The 16,177-nt window shown below is 47.1% G+C and overlaps 1 pseudogene; it reads left to right on the top strand.

Annotated features, from left to right (window-relative positions):
- The first annotated feature begins 649 nt into the window (after positions 1-649).
- The window catches only part of LOC143929824 (uncharacterized), a 165,254-nt pseudogene continuing 149,726 nt past the window's right edge, over positions 650-16,177 (top strand).

Raw genomic sequence — 16,177 nt, 5'->3', positions numbered from 1 at the left:
TTCAGGGGGGGCATCATTTTAGGGTCAGCCATGCACCGTCCCTTTTCGTAATTATGTAATTATCACATTATCATGGTCAGAGACTGCAGACGTAGTACGGTCCCTAGGATAAGTAATGGATAATGGCCAACAGACCCAGCAAAACTACAGCAGTGATTATCCTCCCTCCAGCTGGACAATTGCTCACTCTGGATTCCCTGGGGGAGACTCTGGTCAGTAGTGTAGCGTGTCTGTACCCTGGTAGTGGCTCTGTCCTTCTCTCTCTGATGGTGCTGGGCAGCGTGGATCTCTCTGGTGGTGCTGGGCAGCGTGGCTCTCTCTGGTGGCGCTGGGCAGCGTGGCTCTCTCTGGTCGTGCTGGGCAGCGTGGCTCTCTCTGGTCGTGCTGGGCAGCGTGGCTCTCTCTGGTGGTGCTGGGCCTCGTGGCTCTCTCTGGTGGTGCTGGGCAGCGTGGCTCTCTCTGATGGCGCTGGGCAGCCCACCACACTCCTTATTCTTTGCCCTGTAGTGCTCTTCCCTCAGATTTTTTCCAGGCCACAGTCTCTCAATCTCTCTCTTGATCGAGCTGTAGAAAATGGGGCCGCCGATCTTTGGGACTACATGTTCCATGATGCTCTCCTCTTCTAGTCTCCTTTGATTGACCCTCAGTTATGGTCAATAGGAAAGGAATGGAGCAGGCAGAAAGCTGGGCAGGGAAACTGGTAAGAGCCACCATCTCTTTTCCCTGATGTGAGAAAGGGGGGATGAGTGGGGGAAACTTCTGATAGCTCGCAGCTCACCTTTCTCCTGTCAGAGTTCCGCTGAGTTCTCTGCTGGACTGAGCAGGGAAAAGAGCCCAAAGTCACACTACACTGATGGGGGGGCTTGACAGCTCCTTAATGGTGACAACCCATTGGTGGTTGGCACCCGGGAGCGGGCTGCCCGCACCACGATAGCAACGCAACTGTGCTGAATTTAAGATCCGATCCCTGATTCCAGGGGGGGGGGGCACTTGACTCCCCTTGTCCCTACCTGCGGACCCCCATGGCAACACTGTACCCATATGCAATGTTTGTCCTTTTTTCACACAAATATAGCTTTCTTTTGGTGGCATTTAATCACCACTGGATTTTTTTTTGTTTGTGCTATAAATTAAAAAAGACTGAAAATTCTGTAAAAAAATGTTACAAAATTTTTCAAATTAAGATTTTTTTCTTCATAAATTTTGGCCAAATTTTAATCCACATCAGTGTATATTATTTGGTCTTTGTGAAAGTTGTAGAGTCTACAATCTTTGGTGCCAATCACTGAAAACTGATCACACCTGAAGTACTGACGGCCTATCTCATTTCTTGAGACCCTAACAAGTCAGGAAAGTAAAATACCCCCCAAATGACCCCTTTTTGGAAAGTAGACACTCCAAGGTATTTATAAAGAGTTTTTTGAAGTCGTCATTTTTTCCCACAATTCTTTGCAAAATCAAAATCTTTTTTTTTTTCACAAAAGTTTCATATTATCGGGTTATTTCTCACACACAGCATATGCATACCACAAATTACACCCCAAAATGCATTCTACTACTCCTCCTGAGTATGGTGATACCACATGTGTGAGACTTTACACAGCCTGGCTACATACAGAGGCCGAACATGCAGGGAGCGCCATCAGGTGTTCTAGGGGCATGCATGTCTAAACTAATTTTACTACCTATTACACTTTGAGGCACTGTAGTAGCATGAATGTGAACTGATGTGGCATGGATAAGCTGTGGACAGGGATGGCTAACCATGATTGAGCCATGAATGTGGATGGCTGGGTACGGCTGAGTATGGATGGGATGGCTGAGTATGGCTGGGTGGGTATGGCTGAGTATGGATGGATGGATGAGTATTGCTGAGTATGGCTGAGTATAGGTAGCTGAGCATGGATGGATGGATGAGTATTGGCAAGTATGGATGGATGCATGGATGGATGGATGAGTATTGCTGAGTATGGATGAGTATTGCTGAGTATATGGATGGATGAGTATTGCTAAACATGGATAGGATGGGTGAGTATTTCTCAGCATGGATGAGCATGGATGGGATGGATGGATGAGTACTTCTGAGCATGGATGGGATGGATGGATGAGTACTTCTGAGCATGGATGAGTATGGATGGGATGGATGGATGAGTACTTCTGAGCATGGATGAGTATGGATGGGATGGATGGATGAGTATTTCTAAACATGGATGAGTACTTCTGAGCATGGATGAGTATGGATGGGATGGATGAGTATTTCTGAGCATGGGTGAGTATGGATGGGATGGATGGATGAATACTTCTAAGAATGGATGAGTATGGATGGATGAGTACTTCTGAGCATGGATTAGTATCGATGGGATGGATGGATGAGTACCTCTGAGCATGGATGAGTATGGATGGATGAGTACTTCTGAGCATGGATGAGTATGGATGGATGAGTATTTCTGAGTATGGATGAGTATGGATGGGATGGATGGATCAATACTTCTGAGCACGGAAGAGTATGGATGGATGAGTACTGCTGAGCATGGATGAGTATGGATGGATGGATGATTACTTCTGAGCATGGATGAGTATGGATGGATGAGTACTTCTGAGCATGGATGAGTATGGATGGATGAGTACTACTGAGCATGGATGAGTATGGATGGATGATTACTTCTGAGCATGGATGAGTATGGATGGATGAGTACTGCTGAGCATGGATGAGTATGGATGGATGATTACTCCTGAGCATGGATGAGTATGGATGGGATGGATGGATGAGTACTTCTGAGCATGGATGAGTATGGATGGAATGAGTACTTCTGAGCATGGATGAGTATGGATGGGATGGGTACTTCTGAGCATGGATGGGATGGATGGATGAGTACTTCTGAGCATGGATGAGTATGAATGGGATGGATGGATGAGTACTTCTGTGAGCATGGATGGGATGGATGGATGGCTGGATTGGACACATATCAGCGCTGTGGGCACTACACATCCAGCCCACAGCGCTCCAGCACTTGATCTCTCCCATCTCCCCGTACCAATAGGTACGGGGAGGGGAGAGAGGAACCGGACAGAACGCTTAGAAGTGATCGCTCCGTCATTTGACAGAGTGATCACGTGGTAAACGGGCGCTGCCATTTACCATGATCCGTGAGGACCTGGTGTTCCCGGGTGTGTGCCCCGGGGGGCTGGGGCGTCTTTCGGCTATGGTCCAGTCAGCATGTGGTTAAATCAATTTATATCAATATATATATATATATATATATGTAGCACTAACCCCGAAGGAGCTGCTGGTTATTTTTGGGCTTACCGTTACCTTCTGCTTCTTCTTGTGACACGTCTAGGGGATATCCCGTGGTAGGTGACCCAGTAACTTGAGACTGACAATAGATCCACTTGAATGGATTTTATTTGCGAACTTCAACCATTGAACAGGCTTTTAACTTGGGATCAGAGGGTTGGGAAGGAAAGTTCAGGTATTCTCAATGTCAAAGTCTAAACATTAAAGAACTTGCACTTTGATTGCATCCAGAGAATAGCCATTCGCAGCTGGATGATCACTCAGGTTGGACAGTCCCTCTCTCACAAGGCCTAGCAGCCAACAAGGTGCTTACTCAGGAACAAAATCTTTGTCAAAGACGTTGTTGCAGAACATGTAGGAAACTAGCTGTAGAACACTTGTAGGATACTTGGATCTTTCAGCCTGCTTGGCGATATCCACAAGACCGGATTCTCTCGGTTACTTCAGCCCTTCCAGGCTCTTGTTAAGAAAACCAAACTCACATGTACATAAAGAGTCCTCCCCTGGAATGCTCGAAGTCCAATGGGTCTCTCCTGGACCGGAGACAGCACCCAACCACCTCAGAATACTTCCTTCGTTTCCATGCCTTGGGCTAGCCAGCCCAGAGGCATTAAAGTCAGGTGGAACCGCACCCCAGGCCATAGCCTTCCTGGGGGCTGGTCAGGAGGACCAGGACCATGTAATCAACACAGCATACTGGACTGGAACCCCGAACCACGTGACGTCCACATCTTAAATACCGGCACAGCGAGAGGGTCACTCCCACTGACCTGACTCCGAAAGAGAGCAACTTAAGCGCCTGAGTAGACCATAGTTCCACACCTGCCACCAGAGACAGTGCCCCCCTGTGGCCAGGCTAAACATCTCACAGTCCAGTCAGACTGACACAGAAGTCAAATTTAGACAAATAGTCCCAAACCAAACTGTAGTTTGGGTAAAGTTAAATTTTGAAAACGCATAGCGCGTGCTCTCCAGGAGCCCACCGCTGCATATATAAATAGCTTAGCCATTTAAGCTCAAGCTATAATTGTAACATCAATTATAACATCCCCTTTCAAAGGAAGGAATTAAGCCTCATAAAACAGGCCACGACAGAGAGGGAGGGAGGGATGTGCTCCTCTGCTGATCTTCGTCGTCTTCTGCCCCACTAATCACGCATCCTCTTTTCTTTTATAGGCTGAGACTCGTGCAAAAGGACAGTTTTTGGAGGCAACTGTCAGTTTTTCAACCAATCTCTGGTAAGTATTATTTATTTATTTTTTTGCCTTAACCACTTGCTGACCGGCTCACGCCAATATACGTCAGTAGAATGTCATGGACAGGCATATTAACGTCAGTGTTGCCAACCCCCGAAGTGAAATTTACTGGCAGAAAGCCAAAATTTACAAACGGCACCAATTTTTTACTGGCCAACAGTCATGAAATTTACTGACAGAGCCAGTTTTTTTACTGACACTGCAAAAATGCACCTAAATTTGACGTTTCAGTGCTAAACCATGCACATGTTAATATTAAAACTATAAACATGTAGCTAGTGTGATTAGCAATGTGTTTAACCACTTGCCGACCGCCGCACGACGATATACGTCGGCAGAATGGCACGGGCAGGCATATTGGCGTATATATAAGTCCATGCCTGCCCGCGGGTGGGGGGCCCGATCGGGCCCCCCCCCGGTGCCTGCGGCGGTCGGCATTCGTTCGGGAGAGATCAGGGATGAGGGGACGGCCATTCATTCATGGCCACCCCCTCGCGATCGCTCTCGACGAATGGAAATCCCCCGTGACATCACTTCCTCTCCTGTAATGTAAACACAGGAGAGGAAGTGATGTATTCTCTCCTCCGTGTCGGTATTTTCCGTTCCGACACGGAGGAGAGCGGATCGGTGAGTTGCACCAACACTCTACACACACAGTAGAACATGCCAGGCACACTCACACCCCCCCTTTACCCCCCGATCACCCCCCCAATTACCCCTGCCCCCCAGTCACAGTGACACCAATGTCATTTTTTTTTTTTTTTTTTTTTTTTTGCATTGGTGTCATTTGTGACTGTAATAACTGTTAGGGCAGTTAGAGTTAGCCCCCTTTAGTTCTAATGTACCCCCCTAACCCCCCCAATAAAGGTTTAACCCCGTGATCACCCCCCGTCGCCAGTGTCACTAAGGCTGGGTTCACATTGCAGCGGTTTATGAGAACGAATGTGATTCGCACCGCACTGCAGTGCAAATCACATCCGATCTCTGTGCGATTCGAGTTCAGCCATTCGCCGCACCCGCCGCACCCGCCACACCTGCCGCACCCGCCGCAAATTCGCACGGGACCCTTTTTTTGGCCCGCAGCAGAATCGGATCGCATGGGTGTTCACACCATGCGATCCGAGTTTGCAGATCGCACTGCGATATGCGAACTGATCTGGGGGTGTCAGTAACATTTCACTGACACTCCCAGCAGTTCGCATAGGGCAGTGTGAACTGCCGCCGGGAGGCATGCGATGCGGGAACCCGCCGCGGATTCGCGGCGTTTCCGCATCGCTCCAGTGTGAACCCAGCCTAATAAGCGATCATTTTTCTGATCGCCGTATTAGTGTCACAGGTGACGCTAGTTAGGCAGGTAGGTATTTAGGTTCGCCGCAGCTTTTTATAGCGCCAGGGACCCCCATATACTACCGCATAAAGCCCCCTGATTGCCCCCTAGTTAACCCTTTCACCAGTGATCACCATATAACTGTTACAGGTGACGCTGGTTGGTTAGTTATTTTTTTATAGTTTCAGGGCACCCGCCATTTATTACCTAATAAAGGTTTAACCCCCTGATCACCCGGCGGGTGTCATTTGTGACTAATAACTGTTAGGGCAGTTAGGGTTAGCCCCCTTTAGTTCTAAGGTACCCCCCTAACCCCCCCAATAAAGGTTTAACCCCGTGATCACCCCCCGTCGCCAGTGTCACTAAGGCTGGGTTCAGATTGCAGCGGTTTGAGAACGGATGTGATTCGCACCGCACTGCAGTGCAAATCACATCCGATCTCTGTGCGATTCGAGTTCAGCCATTCGCCGCACCCGCCACACCCGCCGCACCCGCCGCAAATTCGCACGGGACCCTTTTTTTGGCCCGCAGCAGAATCGGATCGCATGGGTGTTCACACCATGCGATCCGAGTTTTCAGATCGCACTGCGATATGCGAACTGATCTGGGGGTGTCAGTAACATTTCACTGACACTCCCAGCAGTTCGCATAGGGCAGTGTGAACTGCCGCCGGGAGGCATGCGATGCGGGAACCCGCCGCGCATTCGTGGCGTTCCCGCATCGCTCCAGTGTGAACCCAGCCTAATAAGCGATCGTTTTTCTGATCGCTGTATTAGTGTCACAGGTGACGCTAGTTAGGCAAGTAGGTATTTAGGTTCGCCGCAGCTTTTTATAGCGCCAGGGACCCCCATATACTACCGCATAAAGCCCCCTGATTGCCCCCTAGTTAACCCTTTCACCAGTGATCACCATATAACTGTTACAGGTGACGCTGGTTGGTTAGTTATTTTTTTATAGTTTCAGGGCACCCGCCATTTATTACCTAGTCTCACTAGTGTACCCCTAAATTTAGGGGTGTCTACTTTCCAAAATGGGGTCATTTGGGGGGGGTTTGTGCCATCTTGGCATTTTATGGCCTTCAAAACTGTAACGCCCTTAGAAAGCCTGAAGGCGGTGCTTGGTTTTCGGGGCCCCGTACGCGGCTAGGCTCCCAAAAAGTCCCACATATGTGGTATCCCCGTACTCAGGAGAAGCAGCAGAATTTATTTTGGGGTGTCATTTCACATATGCCCATGGCATGCGTGAGCAATATATCATTTAGTGACAACTTTGTGAAAAAAAAAAAAAAAAAAAAAAAGTTTGTAATTTTCCCGCAACTTGTGGCAAAATATAAAATATTCCATGGACTCAACATGCCTCTCAGCAAATAGCTTGGGGTGTCTACTTTCTAAAATGGGGTCATTTGTGGGGGTTTTGTGCCATCTTGGCATTTTATGGCCTTCAAAACTGTAATAGGTAGTGAGGAGTGAAGTCAAATATTTACGCCCTTAGAAAGCCTGAAGGCGGTGCTTGGTTTTCGGGGCCCCGTACGCGGCTAGGCTCCCAAAAAGTCCCACATATGTGGTATCCCCGTACTCAGGAGAAGCAGCAGAATTTATTTTGGGGTGTCATTTCACATATGCCCATGGCATGTGTGAGCAATATATCATTTAGTGACAACTTTGTGAAAAAAAAAAAAAAAAAAAAAAAGTTTGTAATTTTCCCGCAACTTGTGGCAAAATATAAAATATTCCATGAACTCAACATGCCTCTCAGCAAATAGCTTGGGGTGTCTACTTTCTAAAATGGGGTCATTTGTGGGGGTTTTGTGCCATCTTGGCATTTTATGGCCTTCAAAATTGTAATAGGTAGTGAGAAGTGAACTCAAAAATTTACGCCCTTAGAAAGCCTGAAGGCGGTGCTTGGTTTTCGGGGCCCCGTACGCGGCTAGGCTCCCAAAAAGTCCCACATATGTGGTATCCCCGTACTCAGGAGAAGCAGCAGAATTTATTTTGGGGTGTCATTTCACATACGCCCATAGCATGTGTGAGCAATATATCATTTAGTGACAACTTTGTGTAAAAAAAAAAAAAAAATTTTTTTTTTGTCATTATTCAATCGCTTGAGGCAAAAAAATAAAATATTCAATGGGCTCAACATGCCTCTTATCAATTTCCTTAGGGGGTCTACTTTCCAAAATGGGGTCATTTGGGGGGGTTTTGTACTGCCCTGCCATTTTAGCACCTCAAGAAATGAGATAGGCAGTCGTAAACTAAAAGCTGCGTAAATTCCAGAAAACGTACCTTAGTTTGTAGATGTGACAACTTTTGCGCAAACCAATAAATATACAATTATTGACTTTTTTTTTACCAAAGACATGTGGCTGAATACATTTTGGCCTAAATGTATGACTAAAATTGAGTTTATTGGATTTTTCTAATAACAAAAAGTAGAAAATATCATTTTTTTTCAAAATTTGCGGTCTTTTTACGTTTATATCGCAAAAAATAAAAATCGCAGAGGCAATCAAATACCATCAAAAGAAAGCTCTATTTGTGGGAAGAAAAGGACGCAAATTTTGTTTGGGTACAACATTGCATGACCGCGCAATTACCAGTTAAAGCAGCGCAGTGCCAAAGTGTAAAAAGACCTCTGGTCATTTACCAGCAAAATGGTCCGGTCTTAAAGTGGTTAAGTTACATGAAGGTCAGATCAATATAACACAGCCAGCACAGAGATCCACCATATAGCAGAGTGTGCAGGATTCCCCCTTACAGTGATAGGGAACTCTGATGTTAAGGGGAATGCTGCAGATCATGATCCAAGGGGGAACTCTGATATAAGGGGGGCTCTGGTCACCAGAGACCACCTTATATCAGAGTCCACTGCTTTGCCCTTTACATCAGAGTTCCCCCTTGTACTGTAAGCTGGGAATCCTGCAGACTCTGATGTAAAGTGGAATGCTGGGAACTGATGTTGGGGGCTCAGGTGACCAGAGACCACCTTCTGCAGAGTGAATACACTAAGGTAAGAGGGGGGTTACTGATATAAGGGGGAAACTTTATATCAGTGCCCCCTTACATTATTGCATTCACTCCCCCCTTACATCAATGACCCCCCTCTTCAGACTGCCTGACGCTGTCACTGACCTCCTCTCAGGTGCATCGTGCAGGGCTCAGTCAGACTCCAGGTTAGTGGCTCTGGATTTTTACATAGTCTCCTTTCCACAGTCCATACACGTCTGATCTTTTCCATGACCCCCATCCTGGTGTCACTCTCACTCTTGACTCCTCTCCAGACTCCCCCCTCAGAGACTGCAGACATGATAAAAAACAAGAGATGGTCAGAGGATGGCGGACAGGACACAGGGGATGGTCAGAGGATGGCGGACAGAATACAGGAGGTGGTCAGAGCATGGCAGACAGGACACAGGAGGTGGTCAGAGGATGGCGGACAGGACACAGGAGGTGGTCAGAGGATGGCGGACAGGAGGTGGTCAGAGGATGGCGGACAGGACACAGGAGGTGGTCAGAGGATGGCGGACAGGACACAGAAGGTGGTCAGAGGATGACGGACAGGACACAGGAGGTGGTCAGAGGATGGCCGACAGGACACAGGAGGTGGTCAGAGGATGGAGGACAGGACACAGGAGGTGGTCAGAGGATGGCAGACAGGACACAGGAGGTGGTCAGAGGATGGCGGACAGGACACAGGAGGTGGTCAGAGGATGGCGGACAGGACACAGGAGGTGGTCAGAGGATGGAGGACAGGACACAGGAGGTGGTCAGAGGATGGCAGACAGGACACAGGAGGTGGTCAGAGGATGGCGGACAGGACACAGGAGGTGGTCAGAGGATGGCCAACAGGACACAGGAGGTGGTCAGAGGATGGAGGACAGGACACAGGAGGTGGTCAGAGGATGGAGGACAGGACACAGGAGGTGGTCAGAGGATGGCAGACAGGACACAGGAGGTGGTCAGAGGATGGCGGACAGGACACAGGGGATGGTCAGAGGATGGCGGACAGGACACAGGAGGTGATCAGAGGATGGTGGACAGGACACAGGAGGTGGTCAGAGGATGGTGGACAGGACACAGGAGGTGGTCAGAGGATGGCGGACACCACAGACACAGAGGATGGTCAGAGGATGGCCCACAGGCTAAAGGAGGTGGTCAGAGGATGGCCAACAGGACACAGGAGGTGGTCAGAGGATGGCCAACACCACAGACACAGGGGATGGTCAGAGGATGGTGGACAGGACACAGGAGGTGGTCAGAGGATGGTGGACAGGACACAGGGGATGGTCAGAGGATGGCGAACAGGACACAGGAGGTGGTCAGAGGATGGCGGACAGGAGGTGGTCAGAGGATGGCGGACAGGACACAGGAGGTGGTCAGAGGATGGCGGACAAGACACAGGAGGTGGTCAGAGGATGACGGACAGGACACAGGAGGTGGTCAGAGGATGGCCGACAGGACACAGGAGGTGGTCAGAGGATGGAGGACAGGACACAGGAGGTGGTCAGAGGATGGCAGACAGGACACAGGAGGTGGTCAGAGGATGGCGGACAGGACACAGGAGGTGGTCAGAGGATGGCCAACAGGACACAGGAGGTGGTCAGAGGATGGAGGACAGGACACAGGAGGTGGTCAGAGGATGGAGGACAGGACACAGGAGGTGGTCAGAGGATGGCGGACAGGACACAGGAGGTGGTCAGAGGATGGCGGACAGGACACAGGGGATAGCAAGACACAGGGATTGTAAACATCTGTAATACTGTACAATTACACCACTACCATTCTTGCCTGATAACTGCTGCCTGTGCCTGCCTGTAGACATCACATAAATAGCATCCATCCCAAGTGATGGATGGATGGATGTTGCAGTCAGGCCAGGGGTCCGGTGGTGGGACACTCTCTAAGTTCAAGTTAGTGTGTGTGTGTATTTGCACTCCACTCACTAGGCAGAGGGCTGCAGCCGGCGCTGTGTAGCGGGAAATGCGGCTTGCGCATGACATCATTGGCAGGCGGGGGTGGGTCGGGCAGCACGGACTCAGACAGGATCGGATAATCTGGGGGAATTTCGGGGCTGCGCATGCGCAGTGCACACCCGCGGCGATCGCAGACATTTCTACTGGCACATTTCCGCTTCTACAGGCTTTTACGGGCACAAAAAAAAAGTGCCTGATTTACGGGCTGCCCGTAAATCTACGGGCGGTTGGCAACAATGATTAACGTAAGTGTACGTTGCCTTTAAGACGCAGCAAGCTCTGTGAGTGTGATCGCGGGTCCTGCAGACTTGATGTCCGTGGGGATACCCAGGATTGTCTCACGGAGAGGAAGAACAGGGAGATGCTAATGTAAACAAGCATCTCCCCATTCTTTCTAGTTAGAACACACTTAACCGCTTCAGCGCCCCCTCCTGGTTAACCTCATTTACTGCCAGTCACATTTACACAATAATCAATACATTTTTATAGCACTGATCGCTGTATGAATGTGAATGGTCCCTAAATAGCGCCAAAAGTGTCCGATGTGTCTAGAGTTGGCACCTCATCCCTTTAAACCCGAACACATATGAATTACACAGGTTCTGAAGGCTAATTTAATGCAGATAAGGCAACAAGTGAGTTTAATTACCACCTTAATCAGCCTCAGAACCTGTGTAATTAATATGTGTTCGGCTTTAAAGGGATGAGGTGGCAACCCTAGATGTGCCCGCCATAATGTCGCAGTCACGATAAAAAAGAGCTGATTGCCGCCAAAAAAAAAAAATATTAATAAAAATGCCATAAAACAAACCCCTATTTTGTAGACGCTATAACTTTTGCGCAAACCAATCAATAAACGCTTATTGCGATTTTTTTTTTTTAATAAAAATATGTAGAAGAATACATATCGGCCAAAAATGAGGGGAAAAAAATGTTTTTTTTTTATTTTTTGGGGAAGAGGGGGGGGGGGGGGATATTTATAGCAAAAAGTAAAAAATATAGTTTATTTTTTTTCCAAAATTGTCGCTCTTTTTTTGTTTATAACGCAAAAAATAAAAACCACAGAGGTGATCAGATACCAAAAGAAAGCTCTATTTGTGGGGAAAAAAGGACGTCAATTTTGTTTGGGAGCCACGTCGCACGACGGCGCAATTGTCAGTTAAAGTGGCGCAGTGCCATATAGCAAAAAGTGCTCTGGTCTATGGCCAGCCAAATGGTCCGGGGCTGAAGTGGTTAAATAACTTTAATTTACATTTTTATATGTCTGGGGTGATCCCACAGGTGGTGGGGCGGGGACATTTTATGCCCCACCCTTCTCCTTTAGGAAAGTTAAAACTGAGCAGTCGGCTCAGCAGCCACAGCCTGAAAAGAAAAGGAAAAGAAAGTCAGCTTCCTGGGGCTGTCCATTGCTTCCAAGTAAGTGTCTCCTCACCGCTCCCCCCCCAATGGAGTTATAGTTCTAGTAGCCTGTGCAGTACCTTGCCCCCCTAGTTGGTATGATGTGGGCTCACACTGGCATGCTATGGTTTGTCTGCAGTGCTGGTGAAGTGCCAGTCTTCCTGCATGCTGCCACTAGACTTCCTTTAGACCCCCTTTTGCACTGAGCTGCCCCAAGTGTCAGCGCTAAAGATGTGCTGCTTTACCGTTGTTTTAGCAGCACTATTTGGCCGCTAGTGGGCAGTTTGAAACCACCCCCTCCCCACACTAGTGACTAAAAAGGGGTTAAATCTTCCTGCAAAATGCTGCTGCATTGGTGCTTTGCTGGTGGCATGGTGGCATTGCCCCATTTGTTTTCAATGGGCAGGAGCGCTCCTACACTGCTGTAGTGCCTGAAAAACGCCTCCAGTGTGAAAGGGGTCTTGGGTTGCACATTTTTACTCCCATGTTCTGAAAGTGCACAAAACATCCTGCATACTGCATCTTTGGTGCAATTCTAAAAAATGCACAACCTAAAAGATGTCAGACTGCGGCTAAGGGAAACTATGAGTACACCTGTACTGCAGCACGCCAGTGTTTGTACTCGCAGTAGGCACTGCCACTCCACTGAAAAGCGATCAATGCTCATTTCACTTTTCAGAGGCCTTTGACAGGCTTCGGGGAGGTGCAGTCTAATTTTCTCCCTGCCTGTTTTAACCTCCTAAATGCCAGTCCCTGCAAGTAATGGCACAATTCACTTTGAACTCCACCATTTCTCTCTGTAAGATATTAGATGAGTTCTCTCCTTATTGTTTGCACATCTAATACATGAGTGTTCTGGAAATAAGGTGGAGTCCAAAGTGGTTTCTCTCTGTGCCGGTGTTCTGGCATATAGTGTCCTGCCATCGTATACTGTCCGCTCCGTACTGTGCATGCGCAGTACGGAGCAGAAGAAGCTTTTGAAAATCTCTGAAGATGAACAGCGCCTGCGCCTTGAGTGGAGGTGGTAGCCCCACCATCCAAGCGGACATAGGGCTGGCAAAATTAGAGGACCCCTCGCGGGCTGGCTTCGCTCGCCACGCTTCGGGCTCGGCCCTTTTATATTCCGTCTCTATGTCCACTTGGCTGGTGGGGCTAGATCCTGGACTCACGGCCGTTCATCTTCGGGTATTTTGGAAATCTGTGTGTGTGTGTGTGTGTGTGTGCTATCCGATGGGACTATATGATAGGACACTGGCAATGTGGAGTTCTCTCTTTTTCTTTCTCTCTTTTTCTTTCTCTCTTTTTCTTTCTCTCTTTTTCTTTCTCTCTTTTTCTTTCTCTCTTTTTCTTTCTCTCTTTTTCTTTCTCTCTTTTTCTTTCTCTCTTTTTCTTTCTCTCTTTTTCTTTCTCTCTTTTTCTTTCTCTCTTTTTCTTTCTCTCTTTTTCTCTTTCTCTCTTTTTCTTTCTCTCTTTTTCTTTCTCTCTTTCTCTCTTTCTCTCTTTCTCTCTTTCTCTCTTTCTCTCTTTCTCTCTTTCCGACGCACAGTGTCACGCATGCTCGGAATCAAGCAGAAGACCCGCACTGGCTATTGAACTACAATTTTTCTCGGCTCGCTGTACATCACCGCATTCTTGACAATTGGAATTTTCAAAAAGATTTGTGTGACCGTGTATGTTAGACAAGTTTGATGTGTTGGAATGTCCAATCGTGTGTGTATGGGGCATACCTTATACAGCAAACTGCAGCTTTACTTGGCTTGCCTGCATTGAACATGGAAATACACATTTAATGAGATGTCTGCTTACTTACAATATTAACCTCTCCCCCACAAACATTAAGTTACTAAACGATTGCTTTCTCTAGATAATAGACCTATGTATTTATCTATTTATTGTATCTATCACAAAATGTTCCTTGTCATCCCTCATTTTACTAAATTATCTTCATTAAAAAGATAAATGCATCTGTATCAGAGATTGATGGCTATAAATAACAGATGAAACAACCCTGGAGATCTGAAAGAAACACAAATACACTTCCAACAAAGCAAACTGCTGTAACTGTGTAATTAGTATAATGTCCCGGATAAGTACAAGCAATTAGCAGCCCAGGTCACATGCTTGAAGAAGGCTATTCAGATTGCATCTGCAGCCAATTTGCTTATATATGTGACCTAATTATACTAAAAAGATGGTTAAGATGGCTATTAAAGGACACCTGCGGTCTAAAAAAAAAAAAAAATATATATGGAAAGGGGGGAAAAAAGGTAAATGATAGCAACTGTTTTTTTTTTTTTTTTATTAAGCATTTGCATATTTTGAGGATTGATGTTAAACTAGGTTTGCCACCTGTCCAGGATTCACCCTCACAGTTCGGGTTTGGAACCATGTGTCCAGGTTTCAGAAACCCGGACACATTATTTAGACTGGACGATGGCTTCCCAGCAGGGTTGCTGGCTACCGTTTTCTAAGCTCAGTGTCTGTTATACTCTCACACTGCCCAAAGCCAGCACTAAGGAAAGTGGGGGCTGGAAATTTTGAAGCCCAGCAGCCTCAGATACATCTGGATGAGACTTGCTGACTGCCAAGGGGTGAGTGAGCTCACCATCCATCCCTGTCTGTGACTGAAGTCTCCCTCCACCCCTCCCCTCTCTCCTGCACCTGAGTAAATACACTAAGGTAAATCGGGGTTCTCAGAGCACCCCTTACATCAGTTACCCTTTACACCAGAGGCCACAGTGTTTCCCCTTTAGGCTCTTCTCTGTACATCTTAGTGTTCTCCCTTAACCCATTCCTGCCAAGCGTACGCAGATGTGCCTACTCGGTATTCGGGGGGGTTATACTGGGATGATGCCTGCAGCTGCAGACATCATCCTGGTACCGTTGTTTACAGCAAGCGATCAGCTTTCTGAGGATAACAACTGATGTGGCTAAAAGCCGCTTGGTTGTTATCCCAGAGGAGTGGGGGGGGGGGGGGGGGTGAACATACTCGCTCTTCCAGCAACTAGTGACAGAGTGGAACAAAGCCAGAAACGGCTATGTTGCAGTCTCCTTGATGTAAACATGGAAGCGACGTTGGGTCACTTCCGGTCTATTCAGCCAATGGTGCCGGATTTAGAAAAAAAATAAATAGTTATTCAGATACAGTTTTCAGTGATATGAATACTTTGAAGTGCAAAGCAGGGACCCCCAATTTCTCCCCCCCCCCATAAACAGTACCTGACACCACCTACTACTGTCACAAATGTTTACATTCCTTGTGATGGCAATAAAAGTGATCACTTTAAACACAATTTAGTAATATAAAAATAAAAAAATAAAAATGTCCAACTGTCACCGTAAACTCGCGCAGCAAAGAAAACGTATATGGAAGTTGTGCCCGCATATTTAAACAGTGTTCAAATCACACGTGTGGTATCGCCACGATCATCAGAGCGGGAGCAATAATTCTAGCACTAGACCTCCTCTAACTCTAACCTGGTAACCGTAAAAAAGAATTTAAAGCGTTGCCTTATATATAAGTACCAATGTTTGTCACCATTTCACGATGTGCGTGCAATTATAAAGTGTGACATGTTTGGTATCTATTTACTTGGCGTAACATCATCTTTCACATTATACAAAAAAAAATTGTGTGTGTCCCTTTTTCCCCAAAAATTGTGCTTAAAACACTGCTGCACAAATACCGTGTGACATATAATATTGCAACAATCGCAATTTTATTCTCTAGAGTCTCTGCTAAAAAATATGTATAATGTTTGGGGGTTCTAAGTAATTTTCTAGAAAAAAAATAGGGTTTTAAATTGTAAACACCAAATGTCAGAATTTTTTCTTTTTTCTTTTCCTTTGTCTGTCTGAATTTTTCACTTCCTGTTTCTCCTCAGTAAGCTGTGAAAGCCTCGAGGTGGAGCGGTGCGCTGGCAGGACCC

The sequence above is a fragment of the Lithobates pipiens genome, unplaced genomic scaffold (genome assembly GCF_037356315.1).
Source record: "Lithobates pipiens isolate NorthernLeopardFrog02 unplaced genomic scaffold, aLitPip1_a1.2 Scaffold_25, whole genome shotgun sequence".
Lineage (NCBI taxonomy): Eukaryota > Metazoa > Chordata > Amphibia > Anura > Ranidae > Lithobates > Lithobates pipiens.
Note: the sequence above shows the minus strand (reverse complement) of the source record. Positions and strands in the feature narration are given on the sequence as shown.